General features: G+C 36.7%; 1 protein-coding gene and 1 long non-coding RNA gene across 5 annotated transcripts in view; one reads left to right on the top strand and one right to left on the bottom strand.

Annotated features, from left to right (window-relative positions):
• The window catches only part of LOC118763854, a 26,522-nt gene extending 18,613 nt beyond the window's left edge, over positions 1 to 7,909 (bottom strand). The window contains exon 1 of the long non-coding RNA XR_004999602.1: positions 7,898 to 7,909. This is a non-coding gene — a long non-coding RNA (uncharacterized LOC118763854). The remainder of the gene's footprint in view (positions 1 to 7,897) is intronic.
• The window catches only part of LOC115212735 (B-cell CLL/lymphoma 7 protein family member A), a 38,122-nt gene that overhangs the window by 7,089 nt on the left and 21,954 nt on the right, over positions 1 to 9,079 (top strand). The window lies entirely within an intron of this gene.

Below are 9,079 nucleotides of genomic sequence, written 5' to 3'. Positions count from 1 at the left end.
TCTCTCTCTCACTTTCTACACACACACACACACACACACACATTGTGATGATTCTGTGTGCATCATCATCATCATCACCATTCACATCCATGTTCCATGCTGGTGTGAGTTGAATGGTTTGACACGATTCAGTGAGTCCAAGAATTTGCATTGTGTTCTAGTATTTGCTTTGGTATGGTTTCTCTGGTTGTAAGCTCTTTGTAATGCAAACCAATTTACATTGTGCACTGGGTGCTTTTCTCATGCCACCTGCAGTAATGAGGTCACCATGTAGCTCACAAGTCTATGAAACCCAAGGAACAGATGATGTCTTTATGTTAGGCGATTAGGGATAAATTATGAAAGAGCTCTTCATGGATATTGTCCATGTGTACCTAATGCATATGAAGTCTACTTTCTTTGTTAGTCCACTTGTAATCCCATTGTACCTCTTGTGTGTCTAGTTTACACTGAATACACTATAAAATTCCTTCTTACTCTTTTTCTACATAATGAGCATGACTGTTACCCACATAGTAGCAAGATCCTATCTTCTAACTTTATTAATACTTTGGTCGCCATCACTCATCTCTCTCCATCACTTGTTATTCCACACCCATGTCACTTGGATAATGATAGATGGTGTGGTACCCAGCTATATTCAATACGTCCACTGCCTCTCTCATCATGTTATCTCTTGTAGATACTAGGCCTCTGTATAATAGACTGTATTGGATCTGTTTTGAACCTTGTCTCCTCTACTTTCACTCTTTCTGTACTGCCAGTCATCACTTCTATTGTATATATATTGTGTTTTTAACACAGCATGACTATGAAGTGATTTTCTTTCAGACAAAAACCACAGTATCCTGTCTGTCAATGGTATATATATTAAATATGATACATAGAAGGCAATTTTAATTTAATGCTGTTCTAATTGTGTACACCAAGTTTTCATTCAAGCAGACAGCTTTCTGTAATATCAGTAACTGTATTATTCACTGTTTCCTATATATTGGAAGGACAGACTTTGTCCATTCATGTGACTAGACATACATGTCATTGGCAAGACTCAAGTAAGCTGAAATGTGTCTGTTGCTCTCATAGATCATTGATGGAACAATGTTCATTTTGCTCTGATATATATTATTTTTAACACAGTATGTCTATGAAGAGCCTTTTCCTTCAAGCAAAACCATGGCATCATGCCTGTCAGTGGTGTATATAGGTTAAGTATGATACATAGATGGTTATATATATCATCATCATTTAACGTCCATCTTTCATGCTTGCATGGATTGGACAGTTTGACAGGATCCATTGAGATGGAAAATTGCATTGCATTCCAATGTCTGTTTTGGTATGATTTCTACAACTAAATGCGTTTCCTAATGCCTATCATATACTTCATAACTAGAAAAAGGAATACTCAACATTAGGAAAGTTCATAATAAAATCTTTAAATGGAATTTGTGTCAGTCTTCTAGAACCTAAGGTATCATGTTGTTGAATGTCAATAAATATTTATCTAGAATTAGAATTACAACAGACTTTCTGCCATTATGGCCAATGAAAATGTGTTGCAAGATCATAAGTAAAAGGAAATGATGTCATTGCTAGGATTGCACTCATGAATATGTTAGTTCAGGGGGAGTAATCGTTCATAGATGGTAATGTCGTTTGTTTCCCTTGATACAGAACAGTCCAACTACTTTTAAAATAATATTAAAATGCATACACTCATGCATATGAATGTATATTGTTAATATCCTGTGACCTGTTCTTCCCACTGGATGTATCTATAAGAAGTAGTCATTAGGTAACCATGATATAACTGCAGATATCAAAATTTTGGATGTATGGTCTTCTGTAAATGCAGCATTGTCAAACTTGGCAATTTATTGTAATGGTACCATATTTCCAGTGAATTCTCATTTGTTTTCATTCGTTCATAAAACATGTAATTAGGAAAATATGGTTTTGATATCTTGGTATCTAGCTACATATAGAGCTTTGGCCAAAATGTATGTGGGAACTCAAGGCTATAACTCATATTGGAGTATAGATAAACTAAAGTAGAACTGCCACATTTGTAAGCTGCTAGTGGACTGTTGTGTAAGTCATGATATAGTCTTAGTATTGACATTGCTGTTTATTGGGTGTACAGGTTCGTCCAAAAATATTCTGTTACTGTATGCAAATTATATGTGGTTGAAGCTAATATGGCTTGTAGCTATCTTACACCTAGTTGTTTTTCTTATAATAGTGTGTGTCTGGTATTCTTGTAATTCATGCTCAGGCATACATTACACATGCACATACATGTTTCTAACTTCAATTCAGGTACATACGCTTGGTGTAAGTGATGAGTTAGACTAACAGTAATGTTTGGGTGACAGTTGTTTCAACCATGGAACCTCTTGGAATATTTGGTCCAGAGTATGTGTCCTGGGACTATTGAATAATATATGAGTGGGGTATCCTAGTGGTGGGTTTGGTGCATTTTTGTACTTTTTATGCTTTGTTGTACTGTTGTGGTTGATGTTGGGGGCATTCTGAAGGTAGCCGGGTCTAATGGGATGGGAAAAATTAGCTGAGTTGAAATTGTGGTCTGTAACACCCATGTTCCATATTCGCATACATTGAGAACAGGAATGTATCTGAAAGTTTAACATCTGTTAAGTTTTCTGTGATGCAAAGGTTGCATTAGCAGATTGCTCACTTTGCAGACCTTCAGGCATTGCACTTGTTTCTCTTTTTCTTAAATGAATTCATGCGTTGTGCATATAACATAGATGGTTATATATTTCATCGATAACCATAGATGGTTATATATTTCATCGATAACCATAGATGGTTATCGATTTCATCTCAATCGAAGGAGAGGAGCTTTCTCCGTCCGGGTTGCGGATCCGTGGAACAAGCTGCCAGACGAGATGGTGAAGATGCCGACGACCGCTTTGTTCAAAGCCTCCCTTGACCTCAAGTGGCCTGAACTCTTTACATGAACACCACCCTGTACTTAACTCCATGTCCCCCTACATGGCCTTGCTATTTGCTTTTGAGCCAAATTAACTAACTAACTAACTAACATATCTTTCCTTTCCTTGAAGGTATTCCTTGTTAATCCTCTGTAAGTTTTTAGTATATATCACCATCTGAAATATCAGCTCAGAACACCAGTTCCCTAACATCTTTGCTGTGGCTAAGTATTTGTGAATCTGTGTTAGAGCAGCATTTATAGGTATCTTATATTGTATTTCTGTTAAAAATTTTACAGTATCCATGCATTGGTGGGAAATGATTATCTGTTAGGGTGAAGAATTTCACTGCTTTGGTTGCTACATTCAGACAATATAGTGGATTAAACCATAAGATTTTTCTGTGTCTACATCTAGATTTTGTTGAAGTAGCCCTATTAATGATGGTCAAGCTAGAAATATACCTACTTATGTTATTGGGGTAGATGGAGTGAGTTTTATCTATTTAGGTGATTTCTTCTGTAGGTCTGTGGAAGGAATAGTATTAACCTTTAGTGAAATTCATAGTAGTATCTGGACAGCTGATGATTTTGAGGTTGGTATTCACTGATATTTTCAGGTTGTGTATATATTCTACTAAGCTTCTTTCTGATACTGTCCATATTTGTTGCTGCCACTCCAGTCTAATGTATCTGTAATCCTAAGCTAACCTCCTTTACTTCATTATTTAGCTTATTAAGAATAAGTTGACTTTCAAGGGCTGCAATTTTAGCCCCATCATAGCTCTTTATTATATCAGAGCGCTCGTCACTGTTTTTTTTTTTCTTTTCTTTTACCTAATAAGAGTCATAATAGAATAACAACGGTTTTTCTGGGTTTCATAATAATTAACCTACAACTAGGCTTATGGGTAAATTTGGTCCTTTGATCCTTGAAGGTTACAAAGAGTTTATACAAGTTGAGATATTGTATTTCATCAGTTACGTTTAATTTGTTAGATGTTTTGCTTCATTTTTAATGTTGTCTTAGTGATATTATCTAACAATAGTTTATTGTACAAGCCTCTGTTTTGTTGTTTTTGCTTTTTGTTTAATTGGCTTTTATAAAGATGTTGGAGTTTTGGAAAGGTTGTAGAAATTCTTTTAGTTTATGTTGGAATCTATTGGGTCTGTTGTTAAAGTTAATATTTTAACTAGTCTAATGAGAGCTTCATTCAATCTAGTTCTTTTATGTGTGGGGGACTTTTGCAAGATTTGAAATCGAAACTGTCCTCTGTAGATGAACTGATGGTAAGTTTTTCAAGAAAAAAAAATTACTTTTCCATTCCATTCTTCTCAGTATATTCCTCCCCTTCATTTTTTTCTCAGTAAGTAATCAGTTTCCAAGGAAAAAGGATAATGTGATGTCCTGTTTTTCTTATGGTTGTTTCTTTAATTGTTTAATGTCAGTAGATTTTTACCAATTCCAACAATTTCTAATTTCACAAATTATTACCTTAAACATTTTCTGCACTGCTAATAATCAAATCATATGCTTCTAAGAACAAATTATTTGTAAATATTGGATTCTTTTCACTTTTGATTTAACCCTATTCTGCAGATATAATAATGTTCCTTTAGTAAATTTTAGAAGAATAAACATTTCAATAACTTTTGTTTCATATAATGTAATGTTTCATGTTACATTAATTTCTGTTTTATTTTCAAAGAATGCTTTAATCTCAAAAAGATGAGTTATGTATCTAATTAAGTTTATTAAATGTTCTTTTGTTAGGTTGCTTAGTTATTCAGTCTTTTACTTTTAATTTCAATGTAGTTTAGGCTTTTGAAATATGAAACAAAGGTATTCCTGATTTTCTTATTGTTTATTTCTTTTTTATGTTGTTACCTTTAAATAAATGACCTTTTATTTTGTAAGATTTTTTTATGCTTGATTGTTTTTTACTTCAATGAATTTTATATATATATGTGTGTGTGTGTATATGTGTATCATCATCATCATCATCATCATCATCATTTAGCGTCCGTTTTCCATGCTAGCATGGGTTGGACGGTTCAACTGGGGTCTGGGGAGCCCGAAGGCTGCACCAGGCCAGTCAGATCTGGCAGTGTTTCTACAGCTGGATGCCCTTCCTAACGCCAACCACTCCGAGAGTGTAGTGGGTGATTTTATGTGCCACCGACACAGGTGCCAGACGAGGCTGGCGAACGGCCACGCTCGGATGGTGTTTTTATGTGCCACCGACACAGGTGCCAGACGAGGCTGGCAGACGGCCACGCTCGGATGGTGTTTTTATGTGCCACCGACACAGGTGCCAGATGAGGCTGGCAGGTGCCAGACGAGGCTGGCAGACGGCCACGCTCGGATGGTGTTTTTATGTGCCACCGACACAGGTGCCAGATGAGGCTGGCGGACGGCCACGATCGGATGGTGTTTGTTACGTCCCCAAAGCACGGAGGCCAGTCTATGCGGTACTGGCTACGGCCACGTTCGGATGATTTTCTTGTGTGCCACCGGCACTGGTACCACAAAGATACAAATTCCATTTATGCTCATCTATTTTGATTTGTTTTGATTTGATTTGATTTTCACTTGCCTCAACAGGTCTTCACAAGTGTCACTTGCCTCAACAGGTCTTCACAAGTGTCACAAGAAGGAAGGTATGCACAGGTGGACTGTCTACGTCGCCGGGTCTTCGGATGGTGTCTTTATGTGCCACCGACACAGGTGCCAGATGTGGCTGGCGAACGGCCACGATCGGATGGTTTTCTTGTGTGCCACCGGTACTGGAACCACAAAGATACAAATTCCATTGATGTTCATCTATTTTGATTTGGTTTGATTTTCACTTGCCTCAACAGGTCTTCACAAGTGTCACGCGTGTCCTTGTGTGCCACCGGTACTGGAACCACAAAGATACAAATTCCATTGATGTTCATCTATTTTGATTTGGTTTGATTTTCACTTGCCTCAACTGGTCTTCACAAGTGTCACGCGTGTCACACACTTGCCTCAACAGGTCTCCACAAGTGTCACACACTTGCCTCTGCCTCAACAGGTCTTCACAAAGTGTCACACACTTGCCTCTGCCTCAACAGGTCTTCACAAGTGTCATAAGAGGGAAGGTATGCACAGGTGGACTGACTACGTCGCCGGGTCTTTGGATGGTGTTTTTTATGTGCCACCGACACAGGTGCCAGGTGAGGCTGGCGAACGGCCACGATCAGATGGTGTTTGTTGTGCCCACAGCACGGAGGCCAGTCGATGCGGTACCAGCTACGGCCACTTCGGATGGTTTTCTTGTGTGCCACCGGTACTGGAACCACAAAGATACAAATTCCATTGATATTCATCTATTTTGATTTGGTTTGATTTTTGATTTTTGATTTTCACTTGCCTCAACAGGTCTTCACAAGTGTCACACACTTGCCTCAACAGGTCTACACAAGTGTCATAAGAGGGAAGGTATGCACAGGTGGACTGACTACGTCGCCGGGTCTTCGGATGGTGTCTTTATGTGCCACCGGCACAGGTGCCAGATGAGGCTGGCGAACGGCCACGATCGGATGGTGTTTGTTGATATATATATATATATATGAGAGAGAGAGAGAGACAGACAGACAGACAGAGACAATGGATAATTATGGCCCTTAAATCCAAGGTTTAACAAATCAAGGTGTTAAAAAGTAACTTGGTAATTCAAATTGGTCATGTATGTTATGTGCTTTTATTGAATGTAAGGAATATGTGATTAGTTTAATTTAAACAGAGGAATTGGAGTTGAAGTCAAATATGTATTGATTGCATAGCCCTGAGCACAGAGCTATTTAGTCTTTTATGAAATGAAAAAAGCTTCCTATCCCTGAATAATTGAGGACTCTGTGTCTACACAGGAAAAGTGAATGCCATATTACTCTTATAAGTGCCCATATTCCTCTTTTAACTAGCTCTGATGCAGACAAAAATGTTATATGCACAGCTGAAAGCTGTTTGGGTTATCTAATCCAGCTCTACTAGATTATATGAACTTCCACCTGCACAATATCAGTGATATCAGTAGTGTCAAGTCCTTTCATAGCTCAGAGTATTGGATTGACCATTGTTTAATGCAAATAACAGTTCCAGTTGGTAATTAGTGAATGAAAGGAGTGTGTCAGTTTAGTTGTTTGACTCTTGAATATTTGTAAGATATACAATATTGCTGTGGTAAAGGACCTTCAGAATTGTTTATCCAGCCTGAGAAGGGTTTTGATACCATTATTCAAAGTGGTGCTGAAAGACTGGGATATATTTCAGCCAGTCATAGTGGCTGGTTTGATGAAAATAATGCTACGATTCAGAGACTTTTGTCTGCAAAGCACGATGTTCACAGTGTATTACTATATGATGGGCTATCATCTGATCACCAGATGTTAGCATTTGTTCAGTACAAGATTATAAAATCTTGAAAGATACTGGTGTACCTCAGGCAACATGGTCACCCTGTTAGCTCACTGTACTAGATATAAAGTCTCAATCTCAGCTATCACATGGCAGATGCAGAACACCTGCTGGGAAGGTTTTCCATCTTACGAGACAAGCTTAAAGGCTAGACATAGGCTCTTTTACTTTCTAAGGATAGTTCTACTCTCTACATTAAGTCAACAGAAAGCCCAGATTGCTAGATTAAATACTTCTCTGTACTGTTAAACTGAATTTTGTGGATGATGAAATAATAATAATAAAATAATGAAATTATTGTATGCAGTGCTCAGGTGCACCACAACTTGTCAGAAAGTGCGTATAAAGTATATGCAGTAATGTACAAATGTCTGGAAAGCGAACAATGTATGAGTCAGATACATGCTTATGTGTGTATGGAGGGGAGGCTCTAATAGCCTTGAACAAAGACATGTTGTTACATCCTTGACCATGGCATGCTCAGTACAAGATGTAACAATGACAGTATGGAAATAGAATCTTAAGGCTACTAGTAAAGATGAAATCTATGCTGAGTTCTCACACTTTGGTGATAGTCCTATCACAAAGAATCTTCATGAGTTTATTAGTGCAGTCTAGAGAGATGGTGTTGTTCCCAAGAACTGGAAAGATGAAATTATGCTGCTTCTTTATACAAATGGTGTCAGAAATAAAGAGTGGTAACCACAGAGGCATTGGTTTGCTGTCAGCAGTTGGCAAGGTTCTAGCAAGTATTGTTCTTACTTGCCTGAATAAACTCCTTGTAATTGATATCTTTTTTAAATCACTGTGTGGTTGATATCTTTTTTAAATCACTTTGTGGCTACAATGGATTTAATTTTCACAGTAAACCACATACACTGAACAGAACAGAGATCTTGTATGTGTTTCCATTAATTTAACAAATGCCTTTGATACTGTAAATAGGGTATCCCTGTAAAAAATACTATGTAAACTTAGTTGTCCAAATCACAGTGTATCAATAAATAAATCATTTCATGATGAAAATCTGAATTTAGTGCTTTTTCTTTCTGAATTCAGAGGTCTTAGCCTCTGAATTTAGAGCTCTGAATTTTATTGACTGTCTGTTATTGATTTCTGTTCACAGACTCAAACATACACACAAGTGCACTTTTAGAAATCTAACCTTTATTGCAATTTGTTTCTCACATATATTGAGATGTAGAGGCATATATTTGAGAAAAAAAGAAGAATAATTAAATGCAGTAAGGTTTATAAAATAAGCTAAAATTGAAAATAGGTTTTTTATTTTTAACCTTTGAAAAAAATATTTTATATTATTTATGTTAAAATTTAAATTTTTAAATCAGTTGCAAATTATTTAAATTTAATAAAATATTAAAAAAATATGGTTTTATTTAATTAAAATCTGGAGATGTGGGAGTCATGGGAAGTTGAAATTTAAGCATGAATTGCTATTCAGATAGGAAAAACAAATATCTGAGAAAATACTGGCATTGTCAGTTTAAATTCTGATTTGAATTTCAGTATTTTTCTTTCACTGAATTCCAGTTTAAGTTTCAATTTATTTCTGATTCAATTTAATCCCCAACTCCCAATATAATTTTGGTTTATGTAGGAAGTTAGAAGAATATTGCAGCTATTGCTTTTTTGCTAGCAAGAGAATCAGGAGATGGGGA

This window comes from Octopus sinensis, linkage group LG6, assembly GCF_006345805.1.
Source record: "Octopus sinensis linkage group LG6, ASM634580v1, whole genome shotgun sequence".
NCBI classification, from domain to species: domain Eukaryota; kingdom Metazoa; phylum Mollusca; class Cephalopoda; order Octopoda; family Octopodidae; genus Octopus; species Octopus sinensis.
Note: the sequence above shows the minus strand (reverse complement) of the source record. Positions and strands in the feature narration are given on the sequence as shown.